The 27,652-nt window shown below is 35.6% G+C and overlaps 1 protein-coding gene across 24 annotated transcripts in view; it reads right to left on the bottom strand.

Annotated features, from left to right (window-relative positions):
• The window catches only part of PPFIA2 (PTPRF interacting protein alpha 2), a 450,745-nt gene that overhangs the window by 282,054 nt on the left and 141,039 nt on the right, over nt 1–27,652 (bottom strand). The gene's annotated exons all lie outside the window — the stretch shown is intronic.

The following is a 27,652-nucleotide window of genomic DNA, read 5'->3' as shown; positions in this document are numbered from 1 at the left end:
GCAAAGTCCATATCAAAGATTTTTTTTTCCACTTCTTGCCAACTTAAATTTAGAGAAAGACAACTGCGGTATTGCCAAATCGTGAAATGTGCTTGGGCGGTGTGATGAGAGTTGGATTATGAGCAATAAGAGAGGCTGCTATTTTTGACAGGACAAATACAGTATGCATGATTCATTAAAAATCACCTATTGTGTATCTTTTCTGCTGTCTTTTCTTCAAAAATTGATGCATTCTTTAACATTCATGAATTATAGATACTTTTGTTAAAAAGGGGGAGAAACTTCTATCCCACCCATTTAAAGAAAAAGTTTGTATCTATTAATGTGACTTAAACTTACAAACCTATATACAGGTCTTCCTTCACTTATGATGGGGTTACATCCTGATAAACCAGTTGTAAGTTGAAAACATTCAAAGTCGAAAACGCATTTAATACACCTAACCTACTGAACGTCACAGCGTAGCCTGGCCCACCTTAGACGTGCTCAGGACACTTACATTAGCCTACAATTGGGCAAAACCATCTAACACAAAGCCTATTAAGTGTTGAATATCTCATCTAATTTACTGAACACTGTACTGAAAGTGAAAAAAAGAAGGGTTGTGTGGATACAGAATAGTTATATGTATGTCAGGTGTTTACTCTCGTGATTGCGGGGCTGACTGGGAGCTGTGGCTCGCTGCCACTGCCCAGCATCACAAGAGTGTCGTACTGCATATCGCTAGCCTGGGAAAAGATCAAAATTCAAAATTTGAAGTACGGTTTCTACTGAACATGTATCGTTTTCACATCATCTTAACGTTTAAAAATTGTAAATCGAGCCATTGTGAGTCAGGGGCTGTCTGCATTAATTGCAACATAGTAAACTGAAATGCAGATTATAAAAATAGCTCCACAATGTCCACCAGGAGATCTCATCCCTTCACAGTAAGCCAGTGTGAAACTTACTGAAGGTAAGTCTCCCTTACTGCTTATATTCTTCTAAGATTTTGACTACCCTACAGATCTACATTCACAAACTATTTTCATTTACATGGCTAAGTTTCAATTACAGCCTCTAGCAAAAAATTCTTCCAGAACATTCCTTGTATTCAACATAGAGAACTAACAATTCTCAATTTTTTTTTCATATTGAGAATTTATTTTTACACTTTGCTGTGCTATGATTACACAAACTAGCCAGGATACTAGCATTTGCAGAACTTAATTAGAGTATGTCTATGTCAAGGATGATTCCAAGACTGAAAATTCCTTGGGTAGAGAGCTGCAGAATATTCTTCCATATCACCCTGGATTCGATCTATTACTGCAATTGACATTTCTGAGCTATATTCTGAGCACCAAACTGGGCACTAAGGGTTGAGAAAAATAAAGGAAAAATTCCAATAACTTAGAAAACATTTAAAGGCAGAATATTAGAAGAAAAAAAATTCATATATACTACCAACTGTCCTTCTCCCTGCTTGACCTTCTACTAGTAACATGGTAGCCCAGCTTACTTACGAGAAGTCTAGTATATTGTGCAAGGACTCAGAAGCAGACTGCTTGGGTTGAAATCCCAGCTCTGTCACTTGCTAGGTGTATGACCATACTAGTTGTATGACCTTGAGCAAGTTATTCATCTGAAAATGGAATAATAACACTACCTACTACACTTGATTATTATAAAAGCCAACTAGTTAACATGTGAGTGAACTGCTTAGGACAGAGAACATAGTGTGCACTCTGTATGTTCTTGTAAAATAAAACAATCTGGTTCCTGTGCTATTTTATAGCCTTATGATCATTACATACATTTAATAATTTATTCATTCAGTTATTCCAGAAATATTTACAGACTACTACAACTGTTCCTTTCTTTTTATTTCTAGGCCTAGAAGACCTTTGCCCAAGATGACAAGAAAAAAATATTTGTTGATGCATTATAGGTATTAAGAAGTTATTAGAAGAGAAGTCCAATGTGTTCCATCTACTTCTTTCATATATAAAAGTGACATTCCAGGTAAAATATTCTCTAATTTTGTTATGTAAGCCAAAGCGGTAAACCAATACTGGATTAGGAGTCTTGATATCTAGGGAAGCTAAAGAGAGAAGCTGTTTTAGGGTATCTCTCAGAACATTCCAGTTTGGCAGCTCTGTCTGACCGCCTCTGGACACTCTGGCTCTAGCCACTGGTTTCCTTGTTTTCTTAGGACACATCAAGCAATCTTCCACTTCAGATTTATGTTTGCTTCTCCTTCTGCCTAGAGCACTCTGCTTCCTCCCAGCCCTGCCCCTCCCGCCGCCCTACACACAAGCTGCTTGGCTCACACTCTCATCTCTCTCAGGTCTCTGCTCAAAAGTGACATTCTTTCTGAGAACAGGAACAAGACAAGGGTGTGCACTTTTACTACTCCTATTCAACATAGTACTGGAGGTGTTGTCCAGAGCAATTCGGCAGGAAAAAGAAATAAAAGGAATCCAAATAGGCAGTGAAGAAGTAAAACTCTCACTGTTTGCAGATGACATGATCTTATATATAGAAAACCCCAAAGAATCCATAGGAAAACTATTAGAAACTATCAACAGCTACAGCAAAGTTGCAGGTAATAAAATCAACATACAGAAATCAGTAGCATTTCTATACGCTAACAATGAACTAACAGAAAAAGAACTCAAGAATTCAATCCCATTCACAATCACAACGAAAAGAATAAAATAACTTGGGACAAATTTAACCAAGAAAGTGAAAGATCTATACAACGAAAACTACAAGACTTTCTTGAAAGAAATTGATGATGACGTAAAGAGATGGAAAGACATTCCATGCACATGGATTGGAAAACAAACATAGTTAAAATGTCCATACTACCTAAAACAATCTACAGATTCAACGCTATCCCAATCAGAATCCCAATGACATTCTTTACAGAAATTGAACAAAGAATCCTAAAATTCATATGGGGCAAGAAAAGACCCCGAATTGCTAAGGCAATCCTGAGACAGGAGAACAAAGCCAGAGGCATCACAATCCCTGACTTCAAAGCATACTACAAAACTACAGTAATCAAAACAGCATGGTACTGGTACAAAAATAGGTGCACAGATCAATGGAACAGAATTAAAAGCCCACAAATAAAACCACACATCTATGGACAGTTAATCTTCGAGAAAGGAGGTGAGGGCCTACAATGGAGAAAAGAAAGTCTCTTCAACAAATGGTGCTGGGAAAACTGGACAGCCACATGTGAAAGAATGAAAATTGACCATTCTTTTTCACCAACACAAAAATGAACTCAAAATGGGTCAAAGACCTAAGATTAGGCCTGAAACAATAAGTCTTCTAGAAGAGATTATAGGCAGTACACTCTTTGACATCAGTATTAAAAGAATCTTTTCGGACACCATAACTCCTCAGATGAGGGAAACAATAGAAAGAATAAACAAATGGGACTTCATCAGACTAAAGGGCTTCTTCAAGTCAAGGGAAAACAGGATTGAAACAAAAAAACAGCCCACTAATTGGGAAAAAATATTCACAAGTTATTTATCTGACAAAGGGTTAACCTCCATAATATACAAAGAACTCACACAACTCAACAACAAAAAATCACACAACCCAATTACAAAACGGGCAGGGGACATGAACAGACATTTCTCCAAAGAAGATATGTGGATGGCCAATAGACACATGAAAAGATGCTCATCATCACTAATCATCAGGGAAATGCAAATCAAAACTGCACTAAGATATCACCTTACACCTGTTAGAATGGCAAAAATATCCAAAACCAAGAATGACAAATGTTGAAAAGGCTGTGGAGAAAAAGGAACCCTCACTCATGGTTGGTGGGAATGTAACCTGGTGCAGCCACTATGGAAAACAGTATGGAGATGTCTCAAAAAGTTAAAAATAGAAATACCTTATGACCCAGCCATCCCACTACTGGGTATCTATCCTAAGAGCCTGAAATCAGCAATTCCAAAAGTCCCATGCACCCCTATGTTCATCGCAGCATTATTCACAATAGCCAAGTCATGGAACCAACCTAAGTGCCCAGCAACTGATAACTAGATAAAGAAGCTATGGTATAAATATACAATGGAATACTACTCAGCCATAAAAAAGGACAAAATCATCCCATTCACATCAACATGGATGGACCTTGAGAGTGTTATGTTAAGCGAAATAAGCCAGACAGAGAAAGACGAACTCTGTATGACTCCATTCATAGGTGGAAGTTAACATATAGACAAGGAGATCTGATCGTTGGTTACCAGGGGAAAGGGGGGGGTGGTGGGAAGGCACAAAGGGTGAAGTGGTGTACCCACAACATGACTAACAATAATGTACAACTGAAATTTCACAAGGTTGTAAACTAACATAATCTTAATAATATAAAAAAAAGAATTCTCAATAAAATGGATTTTCAATACGAAAAAAAAAGTCACCTTCTCAGCAAGTCCCCCGTGGACTCCTTTATAAAATAGCCACCTCTCCTCTTTACTGTGACCTCTTGTCCTATTTTTTTTTCCTCCATATCACTTATTATCACATGACACACTAAACATTTGCTTATTTATGATTTTTCAATCTCCTTGCCATAGACTGTAAGCTTCATCATGATGGCCCCTTTATTTGTATCCTCAAAGCCAAGAGCAGTCACTACCACATAGCATGTGCCTAAGTAACTAATGAATAGAAGAATAAATTTAGCTGCTTTCTCTGTTTGTATGCAACTTGAGCTATCTGCTTTACTGAGTACATAGTAAATGGATCATACAACAATCTAAAGTTGTGCCCAGTGAGCACTAAAAATTAGCAATGAGCCCTTCTTGTGCTCAGATCTTGGATTCCAAACACCCTTTACCATTAAAAGGAACCAAGATCCTTTGGAGAACTGGTTGATTTCAGATCTGGAGAAGGGAAGGGAAGGTGAGCCTGAACTATGATTTTTTTGTGTGACAGAAAATAAACGAGCACTCAAAGACTAAAGGGGCGTGAAAAGGACACAAAGTCCAGGTTGAAGGGGCTCCTGCTCACAAAATTTGGGATAACTTGAGTACTAAAAAGAGATGACTAAAATTGATGTGTTGATTTTAATACTGAAGAGATAAAAACGCATGAGTCCATAACAAGAAGTGAGAGAGACTCATTTGCACATTGAGAGTTTCTCTCATTGATTCTTACTCTATCGGTAATTCAGAATAGCTATTACTTTAGGTGGAACTGAGCTCATCCTCAACTGACAAAAGAAAGCTCTTCCCTACTGTAGTATCCCAGCTGATGAGTAGAAGGGACGACAGAATTACAAAATTCCTGTTTTGCAACTTCCAAAGAAAATTATGATCACCAAGGATGATCAATGGATGCTAAAAATGTTGGGGGAACTATTTGAGAATAAAAGAGACTAAAGAGACAAAAACCAAATGCAAATGTGTAAACCTTGACTGGATCCTTGTTTAAAAGAGAAATAAAGCCATAAAATATATTTATGGAACAACTGGGAAAATTTGAATATGGGCTGTGTACTAGATACTGGGGAATTATTGTTAATTTTCTTATATGTGATATGATTTTGGTTATAAAAGAGAATGTTTTACTCTTAGGAGTTCACGCTGAAGTGCAATTATGTATGTAACTTACTTCAAAATTGTTCAGAAAAAGAAAAAATAGAGATAACATAAATATTTCAAAATATTAACAGCTGTAGCATCAAGGTGTGGTGATTCAAGTCTTAATAGTACTAGTCTTTGAATATAACTTCACTTTTGAAATATTTCGTAACAAAAAGTTGAAGTATTAGTGGCAAAACTTAGATAATGTGAAATTGGCATAATAATTATAAATAATATAACCTTCGCATATGAATTAGAAAATGAGGAAAATTAATTGGTAACATTTGTGGAATACAATACCTTATTCAAGGTTTCTCGGCCTTGGCACTACTGACATTTTGGGAAATTCTTTGTTGTGAGGGACAGCCCTGTGCGTTGTTGAATGTTTAACAATATTCCTGGCTCCTACCCACTAGATGCTAGGAGTTTTCTCTCTCTCCCGTGAAAACAAACATTTCTATCAACATTGCCATAAGTGCCCTGGGGGAGAAAACTCTTCTCTGGTTCACAAACACTGCCTTTCCTGCTGATTTTTTTTCAGATGTTTAGAGAATAAAAATTAATTGATCATTAATGTAAACTACATTTGTTAAAATCCACCTTTTCCCATTAAACACATACAAAGTATATGTTTCTACACGGATACATGGGGATGAAAAATGGCTGAAAGGACCAGTAAAAGAAGAATATTTTTTAAAATTCCATTTTAAAGATGCTCTTCTGATAAAACTCCTGGCAAATATTTTTTAATAAAATCTTATCTTCTTTCCACATTATTATTATGAATACAGACAAAATTAAATTTTTTGCTTGGTAATTTAAGGTTTGCAGTTTCCAGTAAGAGATATCAAAATTGTAATTTGGTCTGTGGCATATTTACACAGGAAAAAGATGAACACATTTGGGGTGAAAAAATGGACCACCAGAAGTGTGTAAAAGTTTTATATGCATGCATATTATGAATACATGGAACGACTTGGATGACTCTCAAAAAGGATTAGGCTGAGTGAAAGCAGGTAGTCTCAAGAGGTTGAATTATGTATGACTCCATTTATATGACATCCTTGAAAATATAAAAGTAAAACTTTAGTGGTGGAAAACAGACCAGATGGCCAAGGGATAGAGATAGGGGGAGAGCATGATGACATAGTCATAGCAGGAGGGAAATTTTGGGGTGATAAAACCATTCTGTACCTGGATTGTGGTAGTGGTTACATGAATCCATATACGTGTTAAAATTCACAAAACTGTATACCATCAAAAGTCAATTTTACTGTATGTTAACTTATAAAATAAAACGTGTTTTGTTACGATTCTAATTACAACCATGTATAAAAGGACAATACTTAATAAAGTTCTTTTTCTAGAAAAATTTACTTTTCATTGTTAAATAATAAGAGTGAATTATTAACATATCATATGCAAAAAGTACACAAAGGGAAATTAATAAAATTCATAACCCAAATTTAAAGGTACCTATATAATACGTAAAGGAAACTAGTATAGTTTGGTTGGTATCATAAGAAGGCAATAATATGGTCGATAATTAATCAGCTAATTAATTAAATTAATAAGTTGAATTAAATGTCATGCTCCACATGTCATATATGACTAACTTGAGATTTTCAGATTGTGTTGTAGATTAGTGTAAAGAAACAGCACAGGTGTACTTGCTACAAGATCCAAATTTATATGATGACGGTCACAGACCTCAATAAAAGAGGGGCACCAGACAAAGCAGTAGCATTTCTTGGCCTGCCTTTTCCTTACCCACCGATACCCTAAAGGGGAGAGTGGTTCATAACTGCCAGCACATCCTTTGCTGTAGTGAGAAAACAGCCAATTCCCTGCTAGTAACAACATGTAAGTGTTTTACACTTAGAGCTTATCTCATCACTCTTGAATGCCAACAATCTATGCATGTCCACTTAAAAAACGTTTACAAACATCCATTCTTCTGATTCTGGAGCCACATTTGGCATTAGCAAGACTGTATCCTCAGAGGGGAAGCAGCAGAGTCAACACTTTGCCTCTTTCTAGGTTCTCCCTGGTAAACGTGCATCCCCGCACCCCACTCTGCCTCTGAGTTCGGTGCTCTTACCTGCTGATTCTGATCTTGTGTTGGGTCTCACAACCCCCATCACAAGTCTTTCTTCACCTCCCCCGCTAAGAATTCATAACTCCCTTAAGGAAGAGCGAAAAAGAGCAGCATGGTTTTAATTGCTTATGCCAGTGTTCAAAACTGGTAATTAAACTGTTATTTAAAATATTCCTTTGGAACAGCAATTAACTATAGTCCTTAACTATATTAAATTGTTTTTGAAATATCTATTGCTATTGAAGAAGCTTTGGTTAACCCAAGGTCCTAGAAAGGTCAATATTTCTTTCTAACTAAAAAACACTCTAATATGTTAACTTAAAAAATAATCCACTCTGTACACCGTTTTAGGCTGGAAACATTCTCAGTAGGAGTTGTACATCTGACTTTCACCCTCTCATTAGAGCTTCACTTAATACGGCAGATCTGTGATCATGATTTTGGCTTGCAACTAGACAGATGGCATTCAATTGCACATTTAATGTTACATTTTCCAATATCACAATACAAAAATAGTTATCATGGGCTGCATATCCATTTTCTGTAGACACCCCGGAAAAATAACTTTCACATTCTTCTTTTATCATCTACTTCTGTGCAGCCAGAAGGTTGCATGCCATGCCTTACCATCTGTTGATGCATTGCTTGCTAATATATTTTTGTTTTAATCAAGGAATTAAGGAAATTCTAGATAATATAAGATTCTATTTAATAGCAATGGATTATCAGTTTTTAAAGAATTAGAATATATCCAAGACTAAAACTACGTGAACCGTTATTGACTCTTCTCTTCATGTTTCAGGAGGCCCATCAGAACTTTGGAATTCCTTGTATTAAAAAAAAAAAAAGCTTACAGAAATCTCATTAAATACAATATGGTCAGAATTAGAGCAAGTGATCTTATTTCTATGCCACTGTGTTCAGCTTCCCAGGCATAAAAGGCAGCATCCTTCTATTAAGATTAAGTTAATGTGGTGATAACAAGTTGCACAATCCACCAACCACTTTTTGAGTAATGTGATCCCTAGAATGCCCTTGGAATTTCCAGTTCCCATTAACAAAACAGGTGCAAATGCATTTCTACCTGTAGTTACCATCGCATCCCTATAGGGGATTTTCATTTTTCTTGGAAAATCCCTCCACTTTCCTGAGAGGGTTTGCATTCAATGAGTCACATGTCCCTTTATAGAAACAAAGTCCTAATTTAATTGATCCTTTGTGGTTCATCTGCTCTTTCACGTGCCGAGTTTAACAGTTTTCTCTGCTGAGGCTTTGTGTTATCTGAGGTTAGATGACACGCAACCAAAAGCATTTTGATATTTTTTTCCTCTTTTCAGGGAATTGTATTAAAACTAATTTGAATGCTAAATAAACTGATGTTTCTTTTGCTTTTGAAAAGTGGAAGAATACTCTATTATGAATCAAAAAACCAGATATATATATCGATGTATACCTATAACTATGTATGTATATATTTAAAATTATTTTTCAAATGTAGGACGTTGAAAAATAATCATTTGAAAATGATGTCCTCTAAAGTTAAAAATGCAATATTTATGAAATCGCAGATTTAAAAATCACCTTAAGATTGTTAAATTTCCATCTTGCTGTAGATTTTTGAATATACACTTAAAAATTACTTTTCAATATGCCCATCTCCACAATGGAAAGAGTTCCTGAAAGTAAAGATAAGTGTAATTTAGATACCTGGAAACTCTCTGGACAGCGAATTTCATCATCCTACCAAAACAGAGGATTTCTCACACTCCTCCTCTCACTAATGAAGTCTCATACAAAGTAGATAGTTACAAACCCATTACCACTGCAGACAGACAAGCAGGGCAAACACGGGCCTGGATAATAATCACAGCACTTTATGAGAAATGAAAAGTCCCACTTAAGCTTGGTAGTCTCAGCTCATACCTAGTGACCTTGTGATCATTCCTTAGTGAACAGATATTTATAAAATAATGACTCTGTGACCAGCACACATGATAGGCACCAGTGATATAAAAGTGAGCAAAAACGCACATGGGCCCTGCTGTCCACAGTTTCCATTAAAAAAGAAAAAAAGGCTATATATAGATATATAAAATTATATACTGTGATAACTAGAATAAAAAAAAGAATATGGTACCATAAACTTACATAAACAGAGGAATTTGACTGTATCTTATGAGATAGGTCAACAAAGGCTGTTATATCAGTTAGGATGAGGTTCATTTGCATATAAAAATCACAAAATAAGAGTGACAGAAACAAGAGAAATTTATTGCTCTCTCATGTAAAAAACTACTAGATTATGTTGTCCAAGGCTACTTATGAAATCTCCAAGTTGACAGAGGCTCAGACTCCTTCTTTTTTGTTTCTGCTAATTTGAACATATGCTTCTACCTCATCATCAAAGATGGCTGCTTGAGCTCCAGCAATCACCTTTGCATTCCAACTAGCAGGGGAGGAAAGTGGGGAATGGTGCCTTATAACTCTTTTAAAGTGCTTCCTAGAAGTTTTATACAACCTGTCTCCTGAAATTAGTGGGTGAAAACTCAGTCATATAGCCAAACCTAGCTGTAAGGGAGGATGGGGCAGCCATGTGAAACATGCCTAATTAAGAATTGGCACTCCTTTAATAAAGAAGAAGAAAAGAATGGCTATTGGAGGCAAGTAGCAGTATCTACCATACCTTGCTTGAGAAAATGGCACTAGACCTGAGGTTTGAAGAATAAATTGATGTTAACCAGATGGAAGAAGGTGAGGAAGAGTGAAGAGCAGTCCAGGCAGAGGCACAATCTACATGGCTACACCAGCTTTCCATGAAGCAGGACTTGGACCACTTGTATCTAGTAGTCTTTTTATTTTTATTTTTATTTTTACTTTTTTTGCTGAGGAAGAGTTTCCCTGAGCTAACATCTGTGCCAATCTTCCTCATTTTTGTATGTGGATCACCACCACAGCATGGCTGATGAGTAGTGTAGGTCCATTCCTGGGATCTGAACCTGCGAACCTAGGTTGCAGAAGTGGACTGCACCAAACTTAACCACCAGGCCACAGGACCAGCACCTCCAGTAGTCTTTTATGTGAGAGAGAAATGAACTTCTCTCGTTTTAGTCAGTGCTATTTTGTGATTTTTAAAATATGCAGTTCAACTTAATCCTAACTAATCCTATCTAACAGCCTTTGCTAACCCCACAGATAAAGCCTAATTCCTCCATTTTACTATTTTTCTTGAGCCTCGTGCTTGATTAATGTTTTTGTTTGGTTTATTGATAATAATAGGTTTACTTTTACAAAGAGTTTATGCAAGCTTTTAATAGTATCACAGACACACAAATAAATCTCTCTTGTCAACATCATATGAATGTCATTACAATATATATAAAATATATATATTTTATAAAAACGGCTCGAAGTATTTATTGCTGAATTAAACGAAAGATTGTGAAAAATTTTAGATAATCAAACCTTATATTTTAGGGACTATTTTTCTGAAAACATATTTTAAAACAAATCTATTTAACTGCTATGCTTTTATCCAATATATATTCTTTGAAAATATTCCCCTGCTCATTGTTTTTTTTTTTTGATGGGGGGAGAAAGGGTTGGCAATTTATCCAAAACAATTTCAAATACTTTTGGGCCAGTCATTTGTTTTTTCACAACCTAAACTTGGCATGAACAGTTTTAAAATACAGCTGAAGAAACTAGAAATTTGCATAAACATCATTGTACTTCAAATACGAGAATTAATGTTATATTGAAATTTCTTAGTCAGGATGATAAAATACATTACTAATCAGGCTATTCTGATCTGTGGGTTTACTTAATAGGGGTTCAAGTCTTTCAATACAAAATGGTATTTTATCCAAGAAAGATATACGTTAGTATATGTTGTCATAAAATAATTATTTTAACTAGCTTACTAAAATTAACATTCCTCTGCTTAGAAGGAAACTGTAAGTTACAGTAAAATACTTTTTAAAAGCTACTTTTATTTTTCTTCTTTTATTTTTTTCTTCCAAATTTTCTCTTTGGACTGGTTATCCCTGTATGAAAGGCTCCTGTCCCGGGCATAGTATTAGCCAGTAGACACCACCTTCAATCACGTCCTTTCCCATCAAGAAAAGGCCATTGGCAAATGCCAGAGAGCACATGTATATTCATATAATCACCATAAAATGAGATTAGACCAGATGAGCTATCAAAAGAACCCAAAGAAGAGAAGTTAAGGCACCTGTTGACAAGCAACTTCTAAGTGTATTGTATAAACAGCTTAGAAAAGACTTTCAGGAAGAAAGGCTCATAAAATAAGTTTAATGTGAAAGATATTGATGCTCTAAGATTAGAGTACTCATGAAGTAAAAGCCTTGAAGTAAAGCAGGGAGCAAAGATAAATTAGGTGGAGAAAGAGCACGTTGGTTTGGCTAGGAAGGCTCTATTATGGGTAAGGAGGTATATGGATAGACTAGGTTACCATGAACTTGCTTATAGATGACAACGTTGCCTTTCAACCTTGGCAGTTGCATAACAAATACCAAAATTTAGTGGCTTAAAACAACAAGGGTTATTTATTATCTCTCCTTGTGTCCGTATGTCAGGAATTTGGGAGTGGCTCAGTTAGGCAGTTCTACTGGGGGATTCTCATGAATTTGCAGTTAGAGGTTAGCTTGGATGGCAGCCATCTGAAGGCTTGACTACTACCAGAAGGTCCGCTTCCAAAGTGTTTCACTCACATGACTGGCAAGTTCGTGCTGGCTATTGGCTAGGGGCCTCATTCCACTCCATGTGGGCATCTCCACAGGGTTGCTGGAGCATCCTCACAGCAGGGCAGATGCCTGGAGCAAGAGAGTGAAGTAGAAGCTGCCATGCCTTCATCACCTTGTTTCAGAAGGCACACACTTTCACTTGTGCCATATATTATTCACACCGGGTCAGTTCCAATTTAATAAAGGGGGGTCTACACAGAGGCGTGAACTTCAGGAGATCAGGATCACTGGCGGTTATTCTGGAGGTTAGAACCAAATCAGTTATTATTAATATTATTATTATTTTATTATTATCATCATCATCTTTATTATAAAAGCCTACAAGGGACTTGGTAGTTTACCCATTTCTAATCTTCATAAAATTCCTGTGAGATAGGTTTTATTATTTTCATTTTATAGTGAGAGAACCAAAATTCAGGGTAGTTAACTTGTCCAAAGTCATACAGGTAGTACGTGGTAGGACACATGTTGATCTGATTCCTAACCTTACACTCTTTCAACCATGCCATGATGTCTCCAAAAATATTGTCTGTTCTGGGCTGATCCTGCTAGATCTTAAAAATAGCTGCAGAGTGACTACTGGGCCTCTTAAATATAGCACAAAGCGCAGGAGCCGGAGACACGAATAACGCTAGTAATTCAGATACTTCAAAGTATTTTTTTGATAATAGGTGAAATATATTTAATAATGATGCTGATTTTGCAATATTGGAATGATTGCCAATTTTCTTCTCATTAAAGCTAAATTAAAAAAAATCTTGAGACAAGCTATTAGTGAACTTACAACCAATCATAAACTAGTGCTTTCTTCATGACTATTTTAAATTACAATTTTCTTATGAACTTGTCATGCTTTTGAACTTCAAATATATCTTGACATAAGGACAGATATTTTATGAAGGCAAAGTGACACTACACTACCTTGAGATTCAGCTGAAGGCATAAAGATAATGATCAAATACACAAGAGGGACTCTTCTTTTTTTTTAAGATTTTATTTTTTTCCTTTTTCTCCCCAAAGCCCCCCAGTACATAGTTGTATATTCTTCGTTGTGGGTCCTTCTAGTTATGGCATGTGGGATGCTGGTTTGATGAGCAGTGCCATGTCCATGCCCAGGATTCGAACCAAGGAAACACTGGGCCTCCTACAGCAGAGAGCGTGAACTTAACCACTCAGCTATGGGGCCAGCCCCTACAAGAGGGATTATTCTTGATATTTGAGAATTGTGTAGACCAGGAATAGCAACCACATAACACTCCTTTTCTAATCAACACTTATTATTTTAATCAAGCTCTAATTTGAAATCAGAATTATAAAAACAAAACTGGTCACATTTACTGCAGTGGATAATTTAAAGGTTTTGTTTCGTTTTACCCAGTTTCTGGGTGACAGATAAATCATTAATTAACAACAGATGAACATCATTCTTGACATGCTAATATATTAAGTCTGAATTTGGAAGTTCCGTGACAAACATATGCCCTAAAGGAGGATAAGCCAAAGGTCATCATCTCTGAGGGCTGGTCCTCAATTTAATTAGCTTATTTGGGTGCAAAGAGGTAGTTTGGAAGCCTCACAATTTACACATCAATTGGAGTTCAAAACTGACTCATAAAAGAAATAACTAAATGACTTCCTAACAACAAATCAAAATCATGTCTCTCTCCAATAGAATATTTATTACTACAGGAAGGCCTCCTAGATATTTAACCTTCTACTCACCAGTTAGTCTTCAAATAGAAAGTACCTTTTATAGCACTAAAAACACTCGGTCTTCTGTCCACAGTTTCCCAGTTTGTGATATTTCTGCATAGACATCACCTGGAATTTTCTTTAAAAATGAAGATTCTTGGCTCTTCCAAGGTTTTCTGAATTGTCTCTAGGGGTGGCACATGGTAGCCTACATTTTTGGATTATTATTTATTCTGAAGTTTGAGAATCCCTATAATAATTTTAAGGATCTTTGATTCTGATGCATGAGAGGGGAGGGATAAAATGAAGTGTAGTCAATAACATAAAATCTGAAAGCCCAATTTCAATTCCCAGAGACAAGACGCATTGACAGTAGGAAGTAACTGTAGTCTAGAGAAACAAAGTATTTCATTCAAATATTTGATACTTCAATAATAGGATGAATAAAATAATGCAGTAGATACACCTGTCCTGCATTTGAGCATGTTGAGCCCCTGAGGAGCACCTCACTTGACCTTGAGAACAGGGCTTTGAGGTTGATATCAGTATCAACTCCATTTTACTGATGAAAAAAGTGAAGTGAGAGAGATTATATCGCCCGTCTAGTGAGTAGCAGAGACTGATTAACACTCAGGTTTGTCTGACTTCAAACTGCTATTCTATGTCATTATAGACTAATAAGGATTTAGTATTCCATACTGATAACTTTAGAAAAAATATTAGATATTGAAAGAAAGTTGGTGGCCGGCTCCGTGGCCGAGTGGTTAAGTTCACGCCCTCCACTGCGGCGGCCCAGGGTTCGTATCCTGGGCGCGGACATGGCACCACTCATCAGGCAACGTTGAGGTGGCGTCCCACATCCCACAGCTAGAAGGACCTGCAACTAAGATATACAACTGTGTACGGGGGGGTTTGGGGAGATAAAGCAGAAAAAAAAAAAAAAAGATTGGCATCAGTTGTTAGCCCAGGTGCCAATCCTTAAAAAAAAAAAAAAAAAAACAGATTGGCAACAGTTGTTAGCCCAGGTGTCAATCTTTAATAAAAAAAAGAAGAAAGTTGAAGCTGATTTGTACAGTCTCTTAACGTAGAGCATCAAACAGATTGAAATGGAACATGTAAGTTTTACAGAGAATTCACATGAAGTGCATAGATCTTGATACCACTTAGTGGACATGAAATCTGAATAAACATATTTATTTAAAATTTAGGAATATTTTTAATTTTTGTATTTTAAAATCCTTACAAAACTAAATTATTTCCTTAATTATAACTTCTCTCCACCAAATAAAGAAAACAACATTAACAATCACACACACACGCACAAGCAATAATGAGGCTGATCAACTACCTTCTGTCGGATAATTCATATTTTACAGTCACGATGTCAAGCTTAATCAACATATTCTCAAGATAAAGCTGGGTACATATGCATTTTGTGACCTCTGGAATAATCACAGGTATTCTTTATTCAGACACTTAACGAGAGCTCACAGTTCGTTGACCTAACAAATATACATTGTCCTTAAGGAACACATAGTATAATGGGGAATCAGAGATACATACTTAAATTAGATTTGTTTTACTTACTACAATAGAGGTAAGCACAACATTTTATAAGATCTCAACGATGAGGAGAGTGAACGTAACTGGGACTATGACACATTCACAAAAGATACCTATTACACTGGACGCTAAAGAATGAGTGATATTTTGGGGCAAAGAAGTAGAAAGTGGGAAAGCATGGCACAGAAAGGAAGTTCTACAGTAGTGAGGAATATAGAGATGTAATGGACACTTTCTTATGTCTTAAAGGAAGTCTAAAATCTTGTTGAGCACCATAGTCTGTCTGTTATGTACCTCATTATACCAAGTGGAAAAGCGTTGGCACAGAGGTTGGAAAAGCCAGGCAAAAGACAAGCAGATGACGTACATTTATCATTAAATGAGGTCCAGGTTGGACCAACCAGACTTTCTTTCCCTTGAGTGTTAATCCTGAGTAGAGGGACACAGCTAGAGTGAACCTCTCTGGTGATGACGCTGTGACGTAAGGCCGCTCTGAGTCCCCAGGTCTTCACTCACATGTCCTCTTCTGCTTGTCAGCTTCCCCGCCCACACCATTTACACTGTATATCCCAATACTCCTTATCCACTTTCTATGATCCTCTCAGCACTTATCACCATCCAGCATATTACACATTGTCCTATCTATTTTATCCTCTGTTTCATTGCACTAGAATACAAGTTTTGTGTTTCACTTGCTCACAGCTATTTATCCAGTGCCTAGAACAGAATCTAGCACAAAGTAGGCTGCATGGGTCAATAAAATCCTGAATCTTTTGGTTTTGTTTGTATCTCCCATAACAACCTATTACTTTTTATTTTTGATGAATATACCTATAATCAGTTTCTCTCTTTTTTTTTTTTTTTGGAAGATTAGCCCTGAGCTAACTACTGCCAGTCCTCTTTTTTTTTTTTTTCGCTGAGGAAGCCTGGCCCTGAGCTAACATCCATGCCCATCTTCATCAACTTTATATGTGGGACGCCTACCACAGCATGATGTGCCAAGCAGTGCCATGTCTGCACCCAGGATCTGAACTGGCAAACCCCGGGCCGCCGAGAAGTGGAACGTGCGCACTTAACCGCTGTGCCACCGGGCCGGCCCCTCTCTTTTTTATGAAGATCCTTCACTGAACTATTTTCAAATATATGAAATGCTTCCAAATGTATTTTCCCATAGCAACCCTGAGAAATGTATCTACTATTCTCTTTACTTAAAAATGAAGAAATTGAATCTCAGTAAAATTCAATAATTTTTGCATACTCACATGTTTCAAGTTGCAGCTCTGAGACTCAAATCTACCTCTCCTGCTCCTTGCATTTTGAACCCTGCCTCCTCTCGATGATCCCCAAAACAGAGATGCCATAGAGATATCTTTGGTGGCTGCCCACTGCAGTGATTTATCACTCCAATAGTCATAGACTCATTTTCCATATCCAACTGAAACCTCCCTGTTTTTATTCAGACTTATGTATTCCTGCAGGTTTCTCACCACATATGGTGAACAATTATAGTGTATGCAAATCAAAAGAATCCTTCTTTTGAGTGGAAGAGATTGGGTTTCTCTCCCATACTGTTTTCCCTGGGCTACATAATGTCCACAATTTTCTTTATCTTTTCTTCTCAAGATCTATTTTTAATTTAATAAACTATGTTTGCTGCATTCCATATTAAAGATTCCTCTATATTATTTTGAAAATGTGGTACCCTAACTGGCTATCTTAAATGAAATTAAATTAATGTAATGTGAAAAGTCAGGATAATTTTCTAGACATAACCTAGTCTGTGGCATTTTAAATGTATGACTGTATGTTGACCTGTCCCCACAAAGGCAGAAACTCTCTTATCTTTTGTTTAGCTTATAAAGAGTTTTGACTATCACCCTTTCATTATCTACAATGTTTGATCTGCTCATATTTCCCTAAATACATGTTTTGTACTGTTATTTAATCTTTATTATTAGATATAGGCAAAAGATTAAAATAAACTTGAGAATGATCTAATAGTGCAAAATATGTTAACTTTATTTCTGTTGCAATATTTTATAAGGTTAAAAAAATCTTCAGATTAATATTAGTAAAGAACACCTATTTATTTCACATATATTTTTGGAGAGTTTACTATGTGCCAGGTATGATGTAATGTTCTGGGAATCACTATTAAATAAAATACGTTTTCTTGGAATTTATGTCTATAACATGGTATTATAGAAGCATTAAGCAAAGCATAATTTTCCAGTGAGTTTCTCTTTTTTTTCTTTTTAAACAGTGAAATATAATTTCAATCAAAAATGCTACTTCCTATGTTCATTACCTAAAGACTGAACCATGTTCAGTCAGTTTAACACTAACCTCACAGCATTTAGACTTCCTTGCTTCCTCGATATTTTGCTGTGTCTGCCGATATTTACCCCTATTCCAATTTCCATTTAGGGAGATTAACACAGAAATTCACTTATTAAGACTGCTACAAACCTATTCTTCCAATCCCAGATTGACTCACTGCTACTTGATATCTACTATCCTCAACACAGTCATTATTTCCAACCTTTCGCACTCTGTTACAGCATGGAATAACTATCCCATCCACTGTAGGTAAAGTGATTAGGACAAAGCCATTGGATGTGAACCACCTCAGCATTCTTCCTCTTCATCCAGTTTCCTACTCTGTTCTCACTCATCTCTGCTTCACCTTTTCTCTTAGAAGATGAAGCGTTCTTCCTTCCAAGGCTAACGTTTCAGTGCTCCCTTCACCTCACTCTTCTTGATTTCTCCTGCTTTCTCTGCCCTCTATCAATAAACATGCTTAGGGCCAAAGGAAATATGCATTTCCTTTCTTGTTAGGTAAGAATCTAACAGAATTGTTTTTTAAAGAAGGAACGTTTAAGATTTAGTACAACAAATCAGTTACCGCCCTTTCCAGAACACCATGCTGGTTCAGGCACCAGCCTGTTCATGCGAGCCTCTTAGCTGAAGGATAAGTATTTCCTCTTCATGATCAGCATCACCAAAAGGCTGTAGTGAATGAGCATGTCTACCCGGGCATCACTCATCATGGGCACAGGGAACAGCATAACTAAAGATACGGAGGCCTGAGATCCATAGTATGTTTGGAAGCTGCAAGAAGATACAAGAAACTAAAACTCTAGGGAAAGTCTAAGCCCAGGAAAAGACAGAGTGGAGCTCTGTCCGGAATGGTCCTGCAGGTCACGGCCCCATATGGGCAGTCAGAGAATGTGGCTGGCATAGTTGGGTTGAAGAAATAATTTTTTTCACTTATGTTTATGTTACAGAGTTATTTTGAAGTTCCTTACTATATTTTTCTAAAGTAATGTTCTTTCTTGAAGTCTTTCTCATTGATGCATTTGGAATTAACTGATTTTTTTTAGCACAATACCACACTGTATTTTGCATGATTTTCTACTATATTTATTTTGACTTATTATGTACTGCAACAATTGCTCCTTGAAAATATATATCACATCTAAAGCAAAGTCTTAATAAGTGTTTCCTTAAGGAAAAAAATGTGTATGCAAATATTTGAATTGTATTATGTTATTGTTAAAGATTTGATTTTGGGGGCTAGCCTGGTGGTGTAGCGGTTAAGTTCATGCACTCCTCTTGGGCAGCCCGGGGTTTGCAGATTTGTATCCCTGGCACAGACTTACACACCACTCATCAAGCCACGCTGTGGCAGCCTCACACATACAAAATAGAGGAAGATGGGCATGGGTGTCAGCTCAGGGCCAATGTTCCTCACTGAAAGGAAAAACATTTGATTCTTTATGTATTAAATATTTTATCTAAACAAAATAGTATTAAAACACCTAACACAGTTAGACAATGATAAAGTATAATTCTTCAAATATAGTGAATTTATAATATTATATTTATGATAGCTTGCATCTTTTAATATTTCAAAGAAGGCTTCTCTTTTTACCTTCTTTGTAACATGAATCAAAACACACCTGTGGTTCCTATGGGCCTAATGTAGCTTCAAAGATGAAGAGCAGATCTGTGATGTGCTAAATAAGAAAGACAAAAATACAGGATAAAGGGAAACGGTGCACTGTATAGTCACGTAACATGAAATTGCAGTTCAGAGCTATTACTTTTGAAATGATTTTATTTGCTAGAAAACAACTAAGTATAATGTTTTCTATGAATCTTCTGTAATTTTTTCACCAACATAATTAAAATTATGAATATTTAAGCTACAAAAGTTAGGTTATATTCATTTCTTCCTAATGACATTGTGCAGTTTTCCATCTTGCTAACTTCTGCTTTGTAATAGAACTTCAAATACCATTTTCTGATATTCTTTAAAAATGTTATACACTCTTTAGCATTGTTACAATGTCTAATCATTTTTGAGATGCCCAGTAATTCTCCGACAGTTCTTCTGCCAATAACAGCATCGAGTCTTGTTGGCTCTCAGTAATGTAAACTACTTTTAATCTTTACACATTGTACAGAGCATCCAGTATAAAAACTGAGCTGCTCTCTTTTAATTTGTAGATATTTTGAATTATATATGAATTAGCTAATTTCACAAACTGGTGATTTTAAATTTGCATTTGTATATGTGTAAACTTTGAGATGATAATAAAAGTCATAATGAAGATACAAGGTAAACTTCAAAATGAATTTACAAAAGACAATTTAAAAATACAAAAAATGTATTTATAAGAGGAATAGAAGTACACCATGAAAAGGATACTTAATGTCCTGAAAGCTTATATTGTACAGCACAAAATTATTTTATATAAAATTAAGGTCTTGAAAAGTTAATTAAATATCTTTTAATAAGTTCCCTTAACTTACATATGAAGTATTTAAAGTGAAGTAATTAAAGTGATGAATATGTTCTTTTAGCATTAAATTTTTCTAAATTTAAAATAACCAAAAAGGAAAAGATCATTTGTGGAATAAATTATGCTATTATTTAGAAAGTACATAAATCATTAAAATAATAGCTAATCTTGATTGAGCACCATTTTTATTGGAAGTAAATACTTTATAACATGATTTCTTAAATAACCCATTTAGCATTCATAATAACTTCATGACATACTCTTATTCTTTCCCAATAGTCAAGGAAAGTGAATAGAGAGAAATAATTTCACTTGGTCATAGCCAAACTCTAGTAAATGGTGGAACACAATTTTGAATCATGTGTTTAATTGCAAAGGGCAAGCTCTTAACTATTACGCAATTTTATTTTTTGAGAATAATCCTTATTACTTGTAAAATGTTTTGAAAACATAAAAGAAAAAAACAATAGGGTAACTGGAAAAACTAAGTGTGAATTATAATTAAAAGTGAGTTTGGAAATAGAATTATTTAATCGAAATTACCCAAGTTTAAGAATATCTATATGCACCTTTAAAGTCAAAGCATTTTTGTCTATCTGTTCTAGAGAACCAAATAACTTGCTGTTATGACTTGATGATAATTTTCCTCAAGGCGACTCTAAGACTTGTGAGTACGGAAATCACGTGTTTGGCTCACCATTGTTACAGTCTGGTATAATGAGTATACTCGATAAGGTGTGTAGAATGATCTCACAAATTAATACAAGAGAATTAATTTTAGGCATTCTCCAATTCACACATGAATTCATTCATTTATTCAAAAAGCACACAACTATATGACAGGCAATAGGCTAAGTGTCAATAAACAAATATGAATAGTTAAGTAAAATAAATTTCATGCTTTCAAGAGTTCACAGACTAGTGGTGAAGAGAGGTAAGTGAAAAACTAAATCTAGTATAACAAAAAATACAATAGACATACATTAATTACATTATGGAGGTGTAAAGATGGGAGGATTTAACTTGAATTAAGGTTCAGGGATGATATTCAAGGAGGAGGCTGAAAGAGAGTATGAGCTTCCAAAATGGATTTACAAACAAAGGAAACACCCACATAAAGAGACAGGAGCATCTGACTGGAGTTAGGTTCAGGGGTGATATTCAAGGAGGGGTGATAAGGAAAAGGCTTCCAAAATGTATTTGCAAGATAAACCAAGGACACATGCTCAGAATGATAATTCTGGGTAACTCAATGTGTTCAAAGATTTCATGCCCCACCCCACTAACCCCTTTTCCTCATTATTTGCCAAGATCATTCTATCTGCTTCTGTGGCTCTCCCTACCCTGTAAGCAAATGCTTCCCATATCTGCATCTACTACTCAGACAGATCTCTCTCCTGAGACGCAAACCTGTGTTTCCAGCTGTCTCCTCAATCTGTCCAAAACTGAACTCAATGTATTGTTTTCCAAAGCTGCTCCTCCTCCATATTTCTCTCTCCCTCACTAGAAACTTTGGAAGTAATCTTGCCTTTTCCTTTCTTGTCTCCTATATTCAGTAAGTTAATAAATTCTTTTGAATCTCTCTCTTAACAACTATTCCCTTGTCCGTAATTTCTCTTAGCTCATATCTTTGCCACTTCTAGCAGACCTTGTCTGGGGCTGCTGCTGCTTATTGAGCTCTTAGTAACGAGCAGGCACTGAGCTCAGTGCATTAAATGCTTTATCTCAAGAGCCTCCTAATTCATGTCCCTACTTCCAATTTCCCTCTCCAGGTGACACCTGGAATATAGAGCTATTTTAGCTAGGTATAAGTGAGACTCCAGCCTGGAAATCTTAGAAACATTTATCTGTTCCTATAGGTGGTCATTCTAAATCAGAACACATTCTTCTTTTCAATCTGTAATTCAATTCAGCACCTATTCACTAATCCTGACTGTGTGCCGGACAACTCCATTGGTGGTAGCGACTTAACAATGAAAAGGACACAGTGCGTGTCCTCACAGAACGCATGGTCTAGCAGATTTCTATTAGGGCAGGAACCTCTGCAAAGGGAAGAGTTATGATTTCCTCTGTGGAAGCCCAGGGGCTATGCATTGATTTCTATGGTTAATCTTACTGGTGTAGAACATTCTTAAATTAACAAACGTGTGTATTTAGGAAAGACTTATTTCCCCTCGATTTCCCTTTTTGTCTTTCAGTACAATTCCAGGATGTATATTGGTTGGCAATTTGATTACTATAAAAACATATTTCCACTAGGAGAAAACTGTGTCAACAGGGATTAGATGAGGAGATGTAACTAAATGAAAGCCCTATGTTTAAAACCCATTGAGGCTGAAGTACAATGTTTTGAAGTAGTTGAGTTAAATTTCCCTAAGTTTCTGAATTAATTGATCAACAGGGTTAGAGATTATGTCGCTTGGAATACTTTTCGCTTCGGTATTTTATCATCAACACTTTAGGCAGCAGAACGTAAGGGAAAGAGTGTGGCCTTTTGGGTTCCATAACCCTGGACTCAGACAGAACCTACATTAATTACTCTCTGCATTATCAACAACTATATGGGCACCTCTTGCGAGCATCAGTTTTTTCCTCTGTAAAGGAGGGAAATCACGACAATTCACCTGGATTTTTGGAAAGCTACTAAATAGTTCTCTGTGCTCCAGTGCCATCACCCACCCAAAGTATAATCCAATATTTTAACTAAACAGCAAATCCGAGCCAGTCACTGCTCACTGAAACTCTTTAAATATCAAATTCAAGATCCTGAGGATCTGGACTTTATATTCAAACCTATCTTTATATTCTTTACTTTTACTTTTAGCCATTTCCTAACTCCAGCTTATGTCCCAGTTGTATTAAACTCTGCCTTTCCCAGACACGGGTAAGTACCTTTGAGCATGTTGGTCCACCTGATTGAAACACCTGTTGTCTTATCTCTACCACTCATGATCAGGACTGCATACAACTGGGCGACAGAGAAAACCCTCAATTTTCTCCTTTAGCTGTGAACATCTGCCTATATTACCATGTAACCCAGTAGCCAAGGGGTCTGTCTTTCTTATCATCTCCATAGGCCTACTTTGCCTTCATTCTTTTTTCTTTTTTAATACATAACATGCGACAAACATTCTGATAGATATTTCCAACACATTTTAAAATTATCAACAGTGAGAAGTTATAATGTTCCCCGAATAATAGAAAAATAATGGTGAACTCCTGGCAGTACCAAAATGATAGAATATAAAAAATGGAGTTATTAGTTGAAAACCCAGAATTATCGCAACCTCATTTGATCACAAAGATATGGTGCCCCATACTAATTATCAGTAATATTTTTTGAATGAAATTCTTCATGCAATTGAGATTTCCAGCTTCCTACTAGTCTTCTACATATTTCAAGTATTAATCATATCTGCTAAATGGGAAAATGTGTATTAATTAAATTTTAAAGTTCTTTTGATAAAATATGAAAAAGTCCCAATTAATAAGAAAGAGTAAAAAGGTATAAAGAAAAAAGTCTCAAAAAGGTTTTGTCTAGCTAACATAGAAATATATTTTAACAACAACAAAATTAAACCTTTTCCTAGATCAGTCATGTTAACTGTTAACTATTTTGAAGAATCCAATAGAGGTACACAAAGGCTTAGTATTAAACAAATTTACCCTTATATATTTTTAGATGTTTTCTCTAATTCTATATTGTTATGCCTCACCAACTGCTTATATAGTTAAAAGAATAATTTGTTGCTTATCCTGTTGAGTTTTTATACTTTAATCATTTACCTTCAAATATATGAAGCTTATGAAAGAGAGATGTTAGCATTATTCATGTGCTGGGGCACACATTGATAAAATGTTCTTGGGGATTAAAACAAAACATAATAAGTGCTTCTATAGTTGTATAAGCAGGCAAAGGATCAAAGAAATTCCCTTCATACAGCATGCAGGAATGAGGTAAATGAGTGAAGGCTTCCCAGGGGAGGTGGCATTTGAGATGGTCTTTAAAAACACTTTTCCAATGGGCAGGTTCAGTGAGGAGGCAAAGACAACAGAAGCATACAGATAACTTTCCGGAAAATCAAGTAAAGCAGTGTGTTGCATGAGCTCTAGACCACGAAAGGCTTTCTATGACAAGCTAGGGAGATGAACTTTCTCCTCTAAGGACAGGAGTTACAGGAAGTATTTTAAACATGGAAATGGCAGATTATGATGTTTCCACACTTTGTAATGAAAGCTTTCTCTTGTTTTCAGTGGGTACCCGGGGACAAGAGTCAAGCCACTTTTACACACATTCCTGGTAGCTAATGTTATTAATGCCAGGATTAAATAGCAAAGAAATGTATTCTAAATAGAAATAATGCCTCTGTGGGTTCAATGGAGAAAATCTCTTCTGTCAGAAATGAATTCCTTTGGTTTGAGGAAGTGGTTTGCCAACTTCCTTTTGTTTTGCTTTTGATAGTAGCACAACCTTTGTTAATGTTGTTGCTCATGAAAGCTTGCGTGGAGCTCCAATGAATGAAAGAGGTAAATGCAGAATAAGAAATTACTAAGACCTCAAGAGCACGTTCCTCTTCTCTACAGTCTCTAGCAACTACAGACAAACTCCCATGAAACCTTTGGGCTGTGCAGACACAGTTTGAAAACCACTAGGTGAAGCTATTTAATCTCTATGAAACGAGGGATAGCAACTTGGCCACCAACACCTCAGAAAGGATTAACACATTAAGTTATGATTAGCCAATCTAGAGGTTTAGTAAAACATATAGATGGTTTTATTTGCAAAAATAGAGTTAAATGTAAAATCATGTTGGCATATCATTTCTATAGACATAAAATTAAGGAGAATTCATATATATATATATATCTCATATATTCACATATATATCCATTTAATTTTGTTTTAAAGTAGGTTTCCTATTTGTGTGTATTTGAGCCTCATATGTTCACCGTTCTAATCCAAATATTATAATTAATATTTTCCTATAGTAGCATTTAATCTTACTTTTTGTCAGTCAAAGGGCATTTTAGGCAACTACACTCAAGAACTCAATTTTTGGTGATAAGTGATTGGTTAAACATGCAGTGCAAATTGGGTGTTGGCATCTTCCAGAGTCCAGGCACCTTTGAATAGAAAAATGCAGATACAAATATATTCATAGTAACACAGAAGTGAGATCTCACACATAAGAATAAGTGTTAGATAATCTATACAGAAACAGTATTTGCTTGTGTGTGTAGAAGTATGAATTTATTTAGCTAAATTAAAATGCAATGAAAACGAAAGTCTTGTAATTGGAACATCCACTTTTGTTCCCTTTTTACCTTTGAACTGTTCAGGTTACATACATTCTAAATCTTACTCTTAAAATTTGATAATGTACAATTTCAGCAAAAATGGCAGGATAGCTTGAACATTTAATGAGAAGATGGAACTGAAATTCAGTATTATTCATGCTAAGCTATCTTAAATATTTTTGCATATGTTAACTGGTGCTAGAATAATTTTAAGAAAGTGAGCATTAAAATCTCAACTCCTTGATGTGGAATCATTTCAGAAATGCATTTATGCCATTCTATAATGAGAACCACTTTTGAAAATTTAACTAATCATTTTCACAAGACACATTTTTTTGAGAAAGGGTCTGTTACATTTACAGCATCTCATTTCTCATAACAGTATTTCAACCCAAGAAAATACATTGCCTTACAATAGGTTAATGTACATAAATAAGAAAAATAATTATGTTTAATTCTGCCCTTTGAAAATAAAAGCAGAGTCAACTTTTATAAAGCTTTACCACCATGCTTTAAAAACCATCTTTCTTTCTTCCTTCTGTTCCACCAAAAACAAAAACAAAAAATAGCAACCAAAAGTTAAATACACATTGTTATCATAAATGTCAAGATGAAATATCATTTTATGAGATTAAAAATGTAGGAGAATAGAGTTCATTTTTGCCATTTCCATTTTACCTGAAATATTAGAGTTTTTAAATGAATTGTTATAACATCAACCAAAAAATGAACTGTTAAAAATCATTCCAATGTATTTTCAAAGAAAATCACCTACCAAGAAAGGTGTCAGCAAGATCTTTACTAAAGGAATTGTAAAAAGCCTATGTCATGACCGAGCGTATGGGATTTACTGACCCTTAAACTTTAAGAGACTGAAGTAGAATACCTAATGTCAAAAGCTGCCCCAGACAGCCAGCTACAGGATATTGTAAAGACCGTTTATATCTCAGTGCATGGAGGAAAAAAAAAGTAATAATTCTGTAGAGCAGCCCCAGGGCACTTGCATTTTGAGTCACTGCCACAATAAGCAGATCGCCACTGGGAAGCGAATATATTCTGTAACAGCACAGACTTGCACTATCAGTAGACATCAGTGTAAAGCAAGAGAGGCGGCAGGATTAAAAATAGAAGTATAAAAAGGGGAGAGAGAGAAATTATATCTACTGCTTATAGTTTGCAAAGGCAAGAGGCTTTAATAAATCAGATGTGCATTTATTCAGAGCCCCTTTTTAAAATAATTCTGAATGCCTCTACTATATTATTTCTCTAGGTCTTTATTTTTTTCAGAACATTATAACTATATAGCTAAAATAATTAAATGCCAGGCAGTTTATATTCCCATAATGTAAAATATACAGAGAGAAGAGGTTCATTTTCCCTTTTCACGTAATGATGATGTGACTGAATTAGAAAGTAAACCTTAGTACTGAAAGATGCAATTTAAGGATAAAAATGAGGTAGACCCTGATTTAGTTTAGACTTAACCATTTTCTAGATTGATGGTTGATTTATTCACAGGCAATTGAAATACAATTAGCAGGTAACAGCTTTGCACTTCACATTTACATTTATATTATAAATCATTTTGACTTTTTGATAACACAGAAAATCTTCCATCTTAATGAGTTTCTACTTTACCTCAAATTGAAAAGAATACTAAACATGGTACTTAAGCCTCCTGTATTATTGATCGCTTGTATACTGCACACATAATCAAATTAAATAAAAGGAATTGTGTTAAGCTATGTATATGAAATACAAAACATTTTTTTAAGCCCAGAGGACATAGTTTGCAAAGTTCCACAAAATGTCTTTTAATTCTACGCTCTC

The sequence above is a fragment of the Equus asinus genome, chromosome 4 (genome assembly GCF_041296235.1).
Source record: "Equus asinus isolate D_3611 breed Donkey chromosome 4, EquAss-T2T_v2, whole genome shotgun sequence".
NCBI classification, from domain to species: Eukaryota; Metazoa; Chordata; class Mammalia; order Perissodactyla; family Equidae; genus Equus; species Equus asinus.
The sequence above is the reverse complement of the archived record's forward strand: the minus strand, read 5'-3'. Positions and strand labels throughout refer to the sequence as shown.